The sequence below is a fragment of the Protopterus annectens genome, chromosome 15.part0 (genome assembly GCF_019279795.1).
Source record: "Protopterus annectens isolate FY-2018-M chromosome 15.part0, PAN1.0, whole genome shotgun sequence".
Lineage (NCBI taxonomy): Eukaryota > Metazoa > Chordata > Ceratodontiformes > Protopteridae > Protopterus > Protopterus annectens.
Window position 1 is genome coordinate 61,439,693 of NC_056749.1, and position 17,129 is coordinate 61,456,821.

Here is a 17,129-nt window from a genome sequence, read left to right on the forward strand (position 1 = left end):
TTGGTCTCTGAATGATACCTATAGCTAAGATTCTAAGTGCTACACATACCTTTGTCTCCACTGGGATGGGTTCCCCTTGGTTGGCCTTAGGTTTGAGTTGATGATGACAGAGGTTGCAGTGCTCCTGTAGTGTGTCTCTATCCATCCTGTAGTGCTCTACAGTTTCTACATCATGTAGGTTATGATAAGTTGAACAGGGCCTGAAAACTCTTCTCCTTCTTGGTCTAGATCTATTGTCAGCATCAGCAGCATGTATGTCAGCCTGTTGCACATACAAATGAATTAAAGCAGCAGCAGCCCCTAACATTCTTTTCATGGCTGTATTCCAATAGGTCTTGGAATTTGCAGGGAAAACCAGCACTGAGTCTAGACGGTTGCTTTATAGCTTGCTGAATAGCTCCTTGTGTTGGATTGGTTAATTAGCATACCATTCAGCTGCTTATGCTATAATTAGCATGTTACTTTACCTTGTTTGTGTGGTGGTGCGTGGCTCTACATACCGTGTAGAGCCACTTACTGAATGGAAAACAATGTGCTACCATGACGTGCCCACAATAGAAATGGACCATGTAGGTTTTATTCAATTTGGCTGTGTATCTTTTTTGTCATTAATGTATCGTTTTGATATTGCACTTATCTTCTTCAAAAATGTATATATATATATTTTATAATAAATCAGAGCATATGGCTAAAGCAGGCTGGTTATTATCCGTGGACTATGAGATGAGCCATATAGCTTTCTGCATGTCCTGTTTTCAAACATTTGATGACAATATTTAAAAAAAAAATGCAAGACAGTCCTTTAAGATAAACAGTGGTAATGTAGTGAGATAGTACACTATACATAAAAGTGGGAACTAACTCACTGTTGTGCAAATATTCTACAAATGACTTTGTTGTGTATTATAGTGTAATTCTGTCTCCATTTTACCTGTGTCTAAAACGGTGTTACCATTTCAAGCATCTATAATAGGTTCGTAGATAACTGTTAAGCTAGTTGCCCTTGTAGGACATTTTAAGCCCAGACAACTTCCATTCAGTGGTGAGGAGTAAACCTTATATCTTGTGCATGTAGGTAAACACCTTAACCATTATGACAACTGAATGTTTCATAGGTTAATAGATTCATAGATAAGTACGAGGCTAGCTGCCCTTGTGGGCCATTTTATACCTAGCTAATTTCCGTTTCTGTGCTTGAAATAACCTCTCCCATTTTGTTACAGAGTGTCCTTACTCATCCCACGTTCGATAATTATCTACACAATAAAGGCACATTACTATTTAAAAAGAAGCACGCTCATTGGAAAGCCCAACCAACATGTCAATTGTAAATTAACCATATACTAATAGAAAAAAGTCCAGCTGCTGAAATACCATTGAGTGACCAGGTTTTTCTATTGGCATATACTGGAGGACATACCAAAATATGAGAAAAATCAGGGATGTTCTAGAAAACTAAACCAAAAACATGACTGATTTTCCTCATATTTGTGTGCTGCCTCTGTAAACATCTGTTTTTAGACTTAAAAAAGAAAGAAAAAATAAAACAAACAGCATCAGAGATTCTGTTTTCTCTGTCACTTCTTCTGCACTAATGTACTGTGAAAACATGGGAACATAAATCCAAAAAGCATGCACAGTATATCAGAAAAGCAAAGACGATGTGGAAAACGACACAAGTTCCATTATACCATAACATTATTTAAGAAAGGTAAGTAATTTCTATCTTAAATAATGTTATTGTATAAAAATGTAACCCTCATGATCAAATCACACCAACAGTGGGTACATCCTTATATATCCACTCACAATTGTGGATTATTGCTTTAATATTACCCCTAATGAGAATAGCTACCATAGATAATCTGACTAATCACAGTGCGTTGGTTTACATCTATAACATTTAAAATATAAAATAATAAATAAAAAACACAAAGAACAATAGTGTGTTGGTTTACATCTATAACATTTAAAATATAAAATAATAAATAAAAAACACAAAGAACCATTTATTTGAATTAAGCTCTTTTGTTCCTATACATCAAAAACAGAACTGCATCAGAATCAAAAACGTCACTTCTTTCAAAGCTTAAATATATTCAGAGAACAATCACATGACCAACGTCACAGAAATATCATATATATATATATATATATATATATATATATATATATATATAAAACATTGTAGGAGCTTTACTTATCCAGACACTACTGAAAATGGGTCACAACCAAATTGTACAGCCAGTAATCAAAACATAAAAGTAAATAATTAATTAAAATAAAATAAAATAAAACCATTATTTTAATACAGCACTTATTTATCAAGAGATCATACATATTCTCTTCAAGGTTCAGAGGACTTGCTGTTATCCCAGCCTCGCTTTAAGTTCTCTATTACTGAAAGAGCCTTTATAAAGGAAAAAAAATGAAATCTGAAATTGTGAAAGTTAACAAATGTAGTGACTTCAGATGCATAGTCTAATTGCATCTATATTAAACTTATTCTAACCTTCTCTCATTCAGATTAGTACATAGCACTCTATAGTTCATAATATTGCCCCTGAAATCCCATTAAGATAGCTTTGTATATATTGCATTTACTGCACATATTACATATTTACAATGGATTTATTTTGGAATAATACTTTTGGATTGACTTCATTTCTGTTGTATATGTGAAGTGGTTTGGAAGTATTATGTCTACAGACATATGAGTTGTATGTCTGCTGACTTTAAGACTAACACTGGTTACTGCATATAAATTTGTTCAGATTTTAAGTATTTAATGCTGTTAATAATGCGCAGTACATAGTATCAGTGCAAATGTTTCCATAGTATTTTACCTTAAGATGGATCCGCTGTTTATTTTTATTAAAGTAATTGTTATACCTACATATTTTGTGTTCTCATAAATTGTTATTTCTGCCTATATAGCCTGGCCTGTGACTGAAAAGCTTTTTCAAACCAGTTTACAATAAATAAATAAATATTCTACATCTTTTATTTTCCCTAAATCTGTAAATATGTGATGTTTAATACACCTAGCTAATTGTAGTGCTAGTATTCCATATAAACTTATATAAATCAAGCAAGTGCTGTTTTGTCATGTAAGTGAGCAATGTACAATTGTAATGTATATACTTTTTGGCAAATGTTTCTGTTAATAAGATTCTAGTAATGCTTATGTAACACACCTTTTCTTTCTTCTTTCTTCATATGTCTGTATCACATGTACTGCAGAAACTGAATTCTGTAGGATACACTTTGCTCTATGAGAGCCTGGCGCACGGCTGAAGAAGGTCAATGGACCAGCTTACCTATCCACTTATCAAAATACAACCTAAAAAGGAACAAAACTGTGAGATAATAAAGAACAGAGAAATTAATAAAAAATAATAACCTGTTGGATAAATCCTTGTGCTCTTAGGTAGTGCCACTTATAATGTAGAAGGTTAACATTAAATAGGCTCTCTTTCACTGGATGCTTTGAATTGACAGGGGTTCATTTTAAGAGATGGAAAGCTATATAGATTTACAAGACTGTTTCTTTATATTGCTGTTTTTTATATTGTGTTTATCAACATTAAAGATATTGTACTGTTAAATATATGTATTTTATAATACAATCTTTATTAGGCAGTACAGTATCTTTAACTCTATTGCTCATTAGTACACAAACATGAAAACAAGCACGTTGCACATAGTTACTCTGTTATCCACCTAGGATTCATAACTCAGGCAAGACAGCCAATATGTTCTAGGGAATAGGAATAAACTATATGCATTTATCCAATATCAATGGATTCTGCACTGGAATGTACCAGTGACTGATGAATGTAAATTCATTAACAGCTGACTTTGCCAAGAGCATTTTTATACACCTTTACTCATTTTAGCTGATAAAACATATGCTATCAATATCTGCTCTTACATATTAGCTTAAATTGATAACTACATTTTACGTATTAGCTTGCAATTCTAGCATACTGAAGCTCAGACCACATCATATTGTTTGACTTTATTTCATGCATTTTCTTTCTCAATGTCATCACTGTTATTTGCTTAGCGATTGTGTAACCTTAATTTATGCATATGGAGCTTTTCCCTTTACTCTTTTCTGAAAACGGGCTCCACCCAGAAGGGCTAGTCCAGTTTCTATATAGGTAAATAATTTTTGAGTTGTATATATTTTCTTAGTCATATTTGTGCTAAATGTCATGTATTCTTTTTTAACTAAAGATTTCCTTCTGATATCCACTGAAAATAAGTTCCACATAGTTGGACTTCACAGACACACTCACTCATACTCGCTTACACATGTGCGCGCACGCACACACACACACACACACACACACACACACACACACACACACACACACACACACACACACACACACACACACACACACACACACACAAGCTCATTCACTCACATTCTGACTCATACAAATAAATAAATTCAATCTTTCAGCTGAAGTTTTAAATATGAGTCTAAGTTTCCTGTTTTTGTTTGTAGTTAATGTTTAAGATATATATTGAAATTTTGATTTAATTAATGGAAGAACTATAGACTTTCCACAAGGTCATCTTACAGACAGATTCATGTAATTCCACACCAGTGCAGGCAGCAACATTTGTCATTGTTAGAAGAGAATTTAGTACCTAACATTTAATAAAGTATTTCTGCACATGTGCATGAGTACATGTGTGTACATTTGTTTATCAAACTGTCCCCAAAAGTCAGAAATGAACTTCTGACACAGCAACTATTAATTATTCTAAAGAGTGAGTCAAAGCTCTGCATAATTGTAAAACAGCTGCAGGAGATGGAATACAGCAATCTGGCCTCTTCTCATTTCATGCACACTTTCAATGTGTGGGGCTCTAGGACCCAGCAGAGTCTGTAATGCTCATTAGGACATAGAGTATTGAATGACAACAAATTGTTTGCCATTCCGGATGTGCTGAATCCAACCCAGCAGCACGAACTGAAACAGATACTGAAGGCAGAAAAAAAAGGGCAGAGAAAGAAAAATAGGCAGGACATCAGGAATGCTGCAGATTGGGGGGGGGGGGATCCTAGTAGGCTAATTATTTAATTCTAGTTTGAGGATTTGTAAACCAGATTGTACAACCACTCCCTAAATGTTGTTAGAGTGCAACTCATGTACACCTAGCTGTTCAAAAATGTGAAAAAGTACACAAGACAGGATAAAACTGCTACCATACTTTAGCGTTCACTAATAAAATGGTTCTTGCAGTTTAGAGTATATGATATACATTTATCAGCCTTACACTATTGAACAAAAATTGAAAATGTACAAGCATATATCAATGTCACAGCTAATGCTAGCAAACCATGCAATGACCAGATACCACAAACAGACCCCACTGTAAAGTAGTATTAATGTAAGCATCTGATACAACTGCTATCATGTGTACAGTTTATTCACAGCTGGACATGCACATCAAAGAGCATTTATTCCCATCCATTATTGTGCAGGTGTTTACAGTGAAACTACCTCAGAGCCATTAATATACATATATCAGATGTTATTGTTGCTTCAGCACTAACAGAGATACAGCAGTGTTTATGCCTAGATACAGGTATATCTGTGCCTACATTCAGATACATGCGTGTGCATGCCTAGACTCAGGTATACATGTGCCTACATTCAGATACATGCATGTGTATGCCTAGAATCAGGTATACATGTGCCTACATTCAGATACATGCATGTGTATGCCTAGAATCAGGTATATATGTGTCTATAATCAGACATATATGCATGTATGCCTAGACTCAGGTATATATGTGCTTACAGTCAGACATCTGTGTGCATGTCTAGACTGAGGTACATATGTGCTTACAGTCAGACATATGCATGTGTATGCCTACACTCAAGTATATATGTGCCTACATTCAGATATATGAGTGTGTATGCCTAGACTCGGGTATACATGTGCCTATAGTCAGATATATGTGTGACAGTATATGGCTTTGTGTGTTTCTGCATGTCTAGACTGAGTTACATATGTACCTACAGTCAGACATATGAGTGTGCATGTCTAGACTGAGGTATGTATGAGCCTACAGTCAGATATATGCATGTGCATGTCTAGACTGAGGCATATATGTGCCTACAGTCAGATATATGTGTGTGTCTGCCTAGATTCAGGTATATATGTGCCTACAGTCAGACAAATGTTTGTGCATGTCTAGACTGAGGTACAAATGTGCCTACAGTCAGACATATGCATCTGTATGCCTAGACTCAGGTGTATATGTGCCTATAGTCAGATATATGTGTGTGTGTATGCCTAGACTCAGGTATATATATGTCTACAGTCAGATATCTATGTGTGTCTGCCTAGATTCAGTTATACATGTGCCTACAGTCAGACATATGTGTGTGTATGCCTAGACTCAGGTATATATGTGCATATACCTACAGTCAGATATATGTGCGTGCATGTCTGGACTAATTATGTATGTAGACATGGATTCATACACATTCAGGTCCATTAAATGGAGCAGTATCACATCAAAAAGCATAGCACAAGCTGAAGAAGGTGAATTTATGAAATAATTATAGGAAAATATCACTTGTGTAATAGCAATTGGGTCAGGCATTAAATGGCTCCTCCTACCTCTAAAAAAGGTAGGAGACTTCAAGGAGGAATGAGTGTGTCAGAACGTATTGGGAGGGAATGCTCTGAACGTTGAGCTTAAGCATGGTGTGTGAAATCATATATGTGTAAAGCATGTGAAAACACATACTGTAAATTAGAAACATGAGAACTCAAGAGGAAAGTTACCAGAGTATAGTCTGCAGGGACAGACAGTTGAAGTAGACTTCTGTGATGACTTGCTGGATCATGCATTCATTTTTTGTTAATTAATAAGTTGATGAGGGCATTACCTGTTATCGATGTCCATATTGTATATATATGGGTTCCATATTTTACGTATGTACAGAATGTTCTAATTCTTAAGCATTTTCATCATAGTTACTATTGTAAATTGTTAAGTAATCCAGCAATTAAATTCAAGAATGTATTAATATTATAATCAATAAGTATACTCTTTGACCTTGAAGGATCTGTAAGAAGAACCTTATACACTGTGGGCTTTCTTTCAGACTGAGACACTCCAGATATTATAAGCATATATGCATCACAAGCACATAAAATTCATCATGGTATTTGTATTTTGCTGAGAAAATGCACATACACATGCACACATGCACACGCACACACATGAGCACGCATATACACAGACACACATATACATACATATATATCAAGTTATATATGTATATATAGTGCACATTTGTACACATGAACCTTCTATAGATATGAACACTTTACTAAAACAGGTACCTAGTTCATATACATGAAGGCAGAAACACACAAAGCCATATACTGTCACGCAGACAAACACCCAAACAAATATAGGACCAGGCACAAACACACAAACGCACATACAGTCACACAGATGTTCAGCTCACTCAGCACCTGACTTATTCCAGCAGATAGATCTTAGCATATAACTGCTTCATCTGCCAAGGTCTGTGCCTTGAACCTCTCTCAGGTAGTCTGTCAAAAATGTGATCATTCCTACTCCCTGCATATGCTTCATCCCAGAAGCAGACCACATCCCATATGTACTTTCAAGCAGACATGAAAAAGCACTTCAGGCAAGTGCAACCACACTCAGAAATCGTGTCTCGCTGATAGCAGCTGGAATGCTGCTCATCGAGCACCTAATTATTGTACTAGTTTACTCATTTGTCGGATCAGCCTTACTTTCCTTATTTTGACCTACCTCTGTGAGTGCAGACATCCATCCTGGAATGAGAAGATTTCCTTTTTGGATTACAGTAACCTTGACCTCTTGTTTTCCTGGGTTCTGGTTTCCACTCCTACTGTCATTAAGTTTTCTGATTAAGAAAGTGCAAAGAGAAGATTTTGTTCTGAAAGAAGTAAAGTGAAGGGCTAAGAAAATAATGGAGAAGAATAAAACATGCCAGTCCAAGAGCAAGCCTAAATCCAGGGTGTTCAAAGACTTGTAGATATCATTGCAAAGAGTACATGCTGAATATGGATGTATCTGCTCTTCTGTCTGACTGCTTACCAGCATGTTTGTTTGTTAACACAAAACATATTGCTATACTTAAACTGCAGAACTTGTTCCAGGGAGATGAAGCAGTGACTTCTTTCAAATTAGCTGCCTGTTTTATGAATGTGTGTCCGCAGGGCTGGGTACTGCTGACTGAATGGGCTAACTAAGAGGGGAGGGGAGGGACTTAGTGCTCTTGTTGTATTTTTTTCTCATTCCCTTCCCGGAGATATGGCTCTTAATGCCTGGCTAAGTGGCGTCATCCAGATGAAATTGAATCATCCCATTTGCACTCCCTGTAGGCTTCTTGGTATCCGGTCCCTGGGCAATGACTGTGCAACTGAATTAAAACAAAGGGAGTTTAAAGGGGCTTGCTTTTAATGAAAACTTGTGACTCCTAGAGAAACAAGACTAGGTCTAAATAAGATAATTTTTCAGAGCCATTATAACTCACTGTACAGGAGCATGACTCTCTTATCTTTACTTTTGATTATTTTAAAATAATTAGTTTTGTGTCCTGTAAGACCAGTTTGCTTGGAAAAAACAGATTCATGGACAACTGTCAAAATGACATAATACCTACTTGACACATGAAACTGGGCCTTAGTCTTCCAAAATGCTGACCCACCCTGCAGAGCATCCCTAGATTAGACTTGTGCTATGGATGGCACTGGAGAAGAAGGGGACATGAGGACAGAATATTCTATGTGCACAAAAGCGAAGATGCCTTAGTCATGGCAGAGCTACAGGGTGTAGGTAGGCAGGCATTAGAATGACATGAGCATGGCACTCTTTTGAGTGATAAATGTTTTGACCGGCACAGAAATCATCAGGACGTAGAACATGTCCTAGGCTACAAAAAATTAAATTTAAACTCTTTATTTGGTTAAGTCCATTAACATTAAAAACTGTGTATAACAAGATAAATGATAAGTATTTGCAAAAGTTCATAACAAAAATATTTATATATTCTTAACCATTAGTACCTTGCCAGTAAATCATTGAGCTTTTTGCCAGGATATGTACTGATAAGTTATGTTTTCTCGTTCTTAAAGCTGACAATTCTAGGCACACAAATTCACCAAATGCTAATTCAGTTTTACATTTCAAGTTTTTTGTTATAACTTTTCTTGCAATGGCAAGTATTGCCCAAAGAAGAGGCATTTGAGAAATACTGCAGGTATAGCTGCTGGAATTGGGGTATTAAATACTATCAAGGAGCCAGTAATAATGCAATTGTCTGACCACAAAACGTGAGAAAAGTTTCTAAAATCAAAGCATTCACTCTTTGTTGCTAGAATCATTTATATAACAAAGGGATATAAAACTGACACAGTACTTGCTTTTTACAACAAGAAAGCTGAGGACATTCCTTGGGGAAAAACAAATGATGCAGAAGAAGGAGCAGATTAAGGGGAAACAGTTTTAATGAGGTACTTGACAAACAGAAATTTAATACAGAAACAAACAAAAAATAAAAAATAAAACACAGAGCAGTTTTGAACCATTAACCAGTGATATATTGACAGATATATTTATGAAGACAGACAGCTTCAGGTAACTTCTTGTTTTCTTTACAGGGTTGCAAGTCCCCTGCACCCTATGCACCCCCTGCTAATTATATATACCAACTGTGAGATTGCAAGGCAAGATCGCAGACAGAAAGGCTGGGTACCAAGGGAAGAAAGAACATTTGCTCATATGACCATTTGCTCTTACAGACTGCAACCATATAGATAGCTAGATCTCTATCTAGATATACATATACCTTTTTTAATTGGATAAACCCACTAGGTACAGTAGTCAGGGGTGACCCAAAAAAACTGCCAAATTAACTTGAGGGAAACAAATCCTCACTTCAGAATGTTAACATCTCATAGCCATCAAAGTCTTTGGTTAACTGCCAGGCAGAAATATAACTAAACTTTGCAGCTTGCCTTATTGTGCAGCCATGTTTTATGGTTGCTACTACAGCTTGCCTTACTGTGCAGCCATGGTTTATGGTTGCTACTATGGCTTGCCTTACTGTGCAGCCATGTTTTATGGTTGCTACTACTGCTTGCCTTACTGTGCAGCCATGGTTTATGGTTGCTACTACAGCTTGCCTTACTGTGCAGCCATGGTTTATGGTTGCTACTACAGCTTACCTTACTGTGGAGCCATGTTTCATGGTTGCTACTACGGCTTGCCTTACTAAGCAGCCATGTTTTATGGTTGATACTATGGCTTGCCTTACTGTGCAGCCATGGTTTATGGTTGCTACTACAGCTTGCCTTACTGTGCAGCCATGTTTTATGGTTGCTACCACTGCTTGCCTTACTGTGCAGCCATGGTTTATGGTTGCTACTACGGCTTGCCTTACTGTGCAGCCATGTTTTATGGTTGCTACTATGGCTTTCCTTACTGTGCAGCCATGTTTTATGGTCGCTACTACGGCTTGCCTTACTGTGCAGCCATGGTTTATGGTTGTTACTACGGCTTGCCTTACTGTTCAGCCATGGTTTATGGTTGTTACTACAGCTTGCCTTACTGTGCAGCCATGGTTTATAGTTGCTACTATGGCTTGCCTTACTGTGCAGCCATGTTTTATGGTTGCTACTATGGCTTGCCTTACTGTGCAGCCATGTTTTATGGTTGCTACTATGGCTTGCCTTACTGTGCAGCCATGTTTTATGGTTGCTACTACGGCTTGCCTTACTGGGCAGCCATGGTTTATGGTTGCTACTACGGCTTGCCTTACTGTGCAGCCATGGTTTATGGTTGCTACTACAGCTTGCCTTACTGTGCAGCCATGTTTTATGGTTGCTACTATGGCTTGCCTTGCTGTGCAGCCATGGTTTATGGTTGCTACTACGGCTTGCCTTACTGTGCAGCCATGGTTTATGGTTGCTACTACGGCTTGCCTTACTGTGCAGCCATTGTTTATGGTTGCTACTACTGAGCTGCTTTCTGCATACCTCAACTCTCCAGATTTTCACAGAATGTCCAGATTTTTGCCTCAAATTTTTGGTGTGTTCTGCATAAAATGTGTGTTTTTCTGGCAAATCACTGAGGATTCAAATCATTAAATAATGATGAGACACTTGAGTGTCAGACTTCTTGTCCTCCAGAAAATGCATGCTGTCATAGTTGTTATAAAGTTTATAAGAGCAATATTTAAAATGTGTTCCTGTTTTGCGGCTGTTCCCTCATTGTTTTTGGCTTTGTCCACAGTTTTTGCACTAAGAGGCTAAGATGCATGCTCTTCTGTCTTATAATACATCGTAGCTTTGCCTTACCTAGAATAAGTTCCAAGGACAATTTGATTCTTTGAAATTTTGCCTATGGATTTTTGTTTATGAATGTTTCTTTTGAATGTTTACTTGCTAACCAGTAAGTGTTTAATTCGCAATTGAGTGTACTTCAGAGGAGAGTGTTTTAATGAATAAAGCAGGATCAGGTTGAAACCATCAATGACCGTGCACCCCTACAAAATTAGAGAAGAACGAATGTGGTGCAGAAGTAACAGCAGCTTTTGCAAAGTATTTTAATTAAGTCTTGGGTCACTCAGCTTTATGCCTCTATGTAAATAAGGATTTTTTTTTTGTAAAATCAGTAAAGGCTTATGTCACTTTTGTGTTAGGACACAAATAAACGAGTCTTCATGGGTTCTGTTCAAACAGCTTTATTATTACAAAGACATTACTATTGTTGACTATAGACTGTAACTTAAGTAACTTGTATACAATTAATGACTATGATCATGCATGCTTATTCCTTAACTGCTTCTACATAATGGTACTAAGGTTGTGCATGTGTGAGGGTTATATATGTGCACGTACAGCCTCACATGCTTCTTAGAGATGCAAGCACACACACTTTACACTCTGTTCTACATACTTCCACTTTGAGAAATAGACCATACAATTGTTATGAGACTGTTTGGCATGCAGAAATCACAGGTTATCTATAGACATGCATTATACAATATTAAACATAGGTATGTACAATCAAGTCCACGTTGCAGCATATTTCACATTTGGTTTACACACTCATCCATATCGTGTGACATAAAACTGGGAATTAGATTTAGCAAGTGGGACAGTTTCTGCAAAATGGTTGACCTGTGGAATGTATCAATCACTTTCCGAAACAGAATCAGACTTTTGAACACATTGTAGTCTGGAAACAGTGTCTGACTCATTCCTTGATTTAGAGTTTGCATCACAAATATGATATTGTGATTGCAACAATGATGATGGTTCTGGTACAGGAAGAAGATGTTTCCCATTCCACCTCTACTCCACTCCTTCGAAATTTACTAAGTAGGATCTCAGCTCTGCACAAATGCCTGTAATCTGTCCTATTCGTCAAAACCTTTTGTTGTCTGGATCCATACCATCTCTCCTTCTGTCAATGAACTAAGTCATCTGCTCGATCTGCCATAACTAGATTTCTGGTGATTATGCTTCTTAAACAATTCAGCCTTGATGGTTTTAGTGTTCTTAGATTTAGGCTGCTACAAACTTGAAGAAATAGGTAGCATAGTTTTAGTTTGCCTGGAAAGTAGTCTTTGAGCAGGTGAGCCAAGAATATCATCACAGGATATGTTTCTGAGATTAAGCAAATTCAAGTATACATCGGTATTGTCATCCTTTGACCTTTCAAGTAACTGCTTTGCACTCTGTACTGCTCGTTTAGCTAGACCATTGGATTGAGGATATTCAGGACTACTAGTGACATGTATGAAGTCCCACTCTTTTGCAAATTTTTGAAACAACTGGCTAGTGAATTGAGAACCATTGTCAGAAAACGTTTTGTGTGGACTACCATGAACTGAGAAATTACATTTTAACTTAGTAATAACTGCAGCTGGGGTTAAGTTTGGTAATAGATCAATCTCAAACCAATTTGAATAAGAGTCTACTGAAACAAAGTAGTGTTGATTGTTCCACTCAAAGATATGAGTTGCTAGAGTAGACCAAGATAGTTCAGGAATTGGGCTTAGCTGAAGCGGTTCTCTTTGCAAATGCGGTCTAGTACTATTGCATACTAAATGAAAATAAAGAACTCTATCAATGTCTTTTGATAAAGAAGGCCAAAATACCAATTCTCTTCCTCTTCTCTTAGTGGATGAGGATCCTGGGTGACCATGATGCGAAATCTGAATATATTATTGTTGTAAGGAAGCAGGAACAACAATTTTAGGACCTTTGAAAATAATGCCATCTTCCATCAACAGTTTATTTCTGTAAGGAAAATATGCTTGCACCTCAGGTGCTACACTAGATTGCTTTGACGGCCATCTGACATTAATATAATGATTGAGCTTCTGTAAAGCTGGATCAGTCTGTGTGGGATCTCTTAACTCATCAAGTCTAGTGGTGGAAAAATTATGTACTGACATCACATCAAAGTCAAAAGACTCTGCATCAAGCTGTTTTGTTGTATTTCTAGGAGATCTGGATAAAGTATCAGCCAAATAGAGCAATTTGCCTTTAGTGTAGACCAATTTGAAATCGTACTTTTGCAATTTGACCATCATTCTTTGTAATCTTGTTAGAGAAGAATGCATAGGCTTCTTCAGAATAGTAACTAGAGGTTGATGATCAGTTTCAATCTGAATATCTCGAAACTTGGATCATGTAAATACTATGGCCAAAAGCTCTTTCTCAATTTGAGCATACTGCATCTCAGTTTGGGTTAGTGTTCTAGATGCATAGGCTACTGGTCTGCCTTCTTGTAGAATAACTGCACCTAGACCACATTTTGAAGCATCACAGGAAAGAGTAACTGGTTTGTTCGCGTCACAGTATCTTAACGCAGGTGGGATGGCAATTTTCTGCTTAAGGTTTTCAAATGCCTTCTGATGATGTTCCAACCATGACCATGCAATATTTTTGCATGTTAACTTTTAAAGATGCTGTTAATTCACTAAAGTCTGGTATAAATTTGCATACGTAGTTGACCATGCCCAGAAAATGCTGTAAACATTGTACATTGTCTGGCGCTGACATCTCTAGAATAGCTGGTTGCTTGATCAGGTTAGGTCTCAAGCCTGTACTTGTAAACAAATGACCTACATATGTAATGTCTGGAAGTCTGAACTTGCACTTCAGAGGACTGAGCTTTAAGTACACTTTATGTGTTCTGTCAAGAACTTTCTTGAGGTTTCTGTCATGCTCTGCTTCACCATTGCCTCCAACCAACAGATCATCTACTATTATGGCGCAAGGAAAACCTGAAAAAATTTGTTCCATTGCACGCTGAAAAATTTCACTTCCAGAATTTATTCCAAATGGCATCCTTAGGAATCTGTATCTGCCAAATAGAGTACCAAAAGTCGTTAGAAATGAGGATTTGCAATCAAGTATCACTTGCCAAAATGAACTCTTTTCATCCAAAACAGAAAATACTGTGGCATTCAGTATTAGAGCTGAAACTTCTTCAACTGTGCGCATTGGATGATACGGTCTTTTTAATGCTTTGTTCAAATCTCTTGGGTCAATGCATATTCTTATTTCATCTGAGCCTTTCTTGTGAGCGGCTACCATGGATGACACCCATTCAGTTGGTTCTGTGACTGGACAAATCCTACCTTGCTGCACCATTTTACCCAACTGAGCTTTAACTCTGTCTTGCATAGCTATCAGAACTCTTCTTGCTGTTCTGACTACTGGAGTGCTCTCGAGGTCCAACTTCATGGAATACACAACTGGAAGTTTGCCTAATTTGTCATGAAAAACATCAGCATACTCTGAGACAATGGCTTTGGAGAAACTGGAACTCGGAACTGCACTCACATGATGAACTTCTTTAGCAAAAGAAAGCAGATTCATTCTCAAACTATCTTTGAGACCCAATAAAGATTGCACTGGTCTTCAGACTATGTAGAGTAACAAGTTGTAATAGTTCTCGGACAAATAACAAGAAAGTATCACTGAACCTTTGGTCTGAATTTCTTCACCTCCATAAGCAACAAGTCTCATACTGCTAGTTACATTGCATTGTTTGTTGAGTTTCACTTTTATATAAATGAGTGTCTGCTTATATAACATTGCACTTTGACCCAGTGTCTACTGTGAGCTCTGTGGCTTTTCCATTGATCTGTACAGTACAAAACACTTACTCCTTGTTAATAAGTTTACTGCATCAGCTCTTTCACCAAGCACTGATACACCATTTACATAGAAAGCCAACTGTTTTGGCTCTACTTGATTAACTTGCTTCTTGGTGTGGCCTTTCTTTACAACTGCGTGAGGCTTACTTGATTTACAAAACTTTTGGAAATGATTCCATTTTTTACACTTGTGACATTGCTGACCAAATGCTAAGCACTTCTTTCTTTTAGACACATGATTTGCACCACAATTGTGACAGTTAACAATAAAGCTAGATTTGGATTTGCTGATTCATGTTTGTGTTGCACTGAGCTGGCGGTGTAGCCTGCACCTTTCTTGAAACTTTCTAGAAAACCTTATTGTAGCTTCTTTGGAAATCTTGCAGCTGTCACGTGCTTAGGCCTGTTCTTGTTTTTCACATGTTGCATACTATCTACATGATCTGGGGAGCTAACTGAAACCATGCTTTTGTCACTCGCAAGCATACTTGTATGTTTTTCTGTCACCTCATGGATTTAACAAATCCCTATGGCTTTGCTCAAAGTTAAATCATAGTCACGAAGTAAAATGTTTATCACAGTAGCACTATTAATACCACATACAAGCCTGTCCTTTATCAGCTCATCTTTTAGATCACCAAACTGACGTGTTAGCTCTGTTTTTCAAGTCAGTTATATAAGCTGCAAATGTTTTCCCTAGGTTTTGATCTCTTGTGTTAAACAAATGCCTGTCTAATGTAATATTCATCTGGGGGTTGCACATTTCTCTAAACTTGCACTTCAAACACTCAGGGTCTTCCCTTGATTCAGCTTGTACAACGATATGGAGGTCTGCACCTTCTCCTACATACACTGTTGGTGCATACACAAATGAACGCTCTCTTTCCATGGCCTCAGACCCTGTTAGGTTTAGCAAAATGAATGCCCTGGTGAGTGCATCTCTATCTGCTTAAGCTGCTTGTATGAAAATATTGTACTCTTGCTCAAATATTCTCCAGTTCCCTGCAATATTCTGATCAAGCACAAGGGGTAGGGGGTTTTGAAATCCGTCTGCCATTTAACACATACCAGTGAAGGGTTTTGCAAATATGCATGAATATACACACATACACATATGCAGAAGTTTCTGGCATAAACAGGACTTGTCCAATGCCTTCATGCTCTGAACTTATATTTTTTTTGGGCTTATTGGAATTATGTGAATGAATGAACTCATAGTACTTTTGAATAAATGGACTTTGCAAAATAAACTTCTCTGGCTTTTTGCTAATTTACTGGACTTTGCGAAATATCTTCTCAGACTTTTTGATGCTTTCAGAATATTATTGGTAAAGGCAGAAATGCTACAGTCATTTACCATCATTTGCTAAAGTCATCACTTTAAGAAACATTCAAGAACCTTACAATGCTACTGAGTAACTCACAAGCACTGTAATACTATTGTAATGTCGTCTCTTGTAAGAAAACACCTCTTATCAGTGTAAGAAACATGTCAAGCGACTGCACAATGCAAATAAATCAAACATCTGTTGCCCCAAACTCAATAACTTTCGAACTAATTGCACTTTGCGAATAACTGCACATAGCACACTGAAATGTCCCCAAAATGGTGGTACCTTGCTAGGCAACTCTCTATAGTACAAGAAGCACGCTGTAATGGTGGTACTTTGCAAATTGATACACCCAGTACAAGAACTTTTCAAAATATCTATACTTTGATTGGATTGCAGAAAAATAGTTGCAATTTGCACACAATGAACTTTTCCGAAACACATGCACTGTAATAAGCATGCATTGTAAGCACTATTACACACACTGAGATACTTCAAACAACTTTAGTTATGCCCTTGATACAATACAAAGTCATAGTTATGCCCAAAAACAGCACTTTGCCAAAACACATAC

The 17,129-nt window shown here is 37.1% G+C and overlaps 1 protein-coding gene across 2 annotated transcripts in view; it reads right to left on the reverse strand.

The window, feature by feature from the left end:
* The window catches only part of SPRY3 (sprouty RTK signaling antagonist 3), a 420,749-nt gene extending 412,458 nt beyond the window's left edge, over positions 1 to 8,291 (reverse strand). For both annotated transcript variants that reach the window (XM_044057748.1, XM_044057746.1), the window contains exon 1: positions 7,832 to 8,291. The gene's annotated coding sequence lies outside the window, so the exon portion shown is untranslated. The remainder of the gene's footprint in view (positions 1 to 7,831) is intronic.
* Positions 8,292 to 17,129: the final 8,838 nt, after the last annotated feature.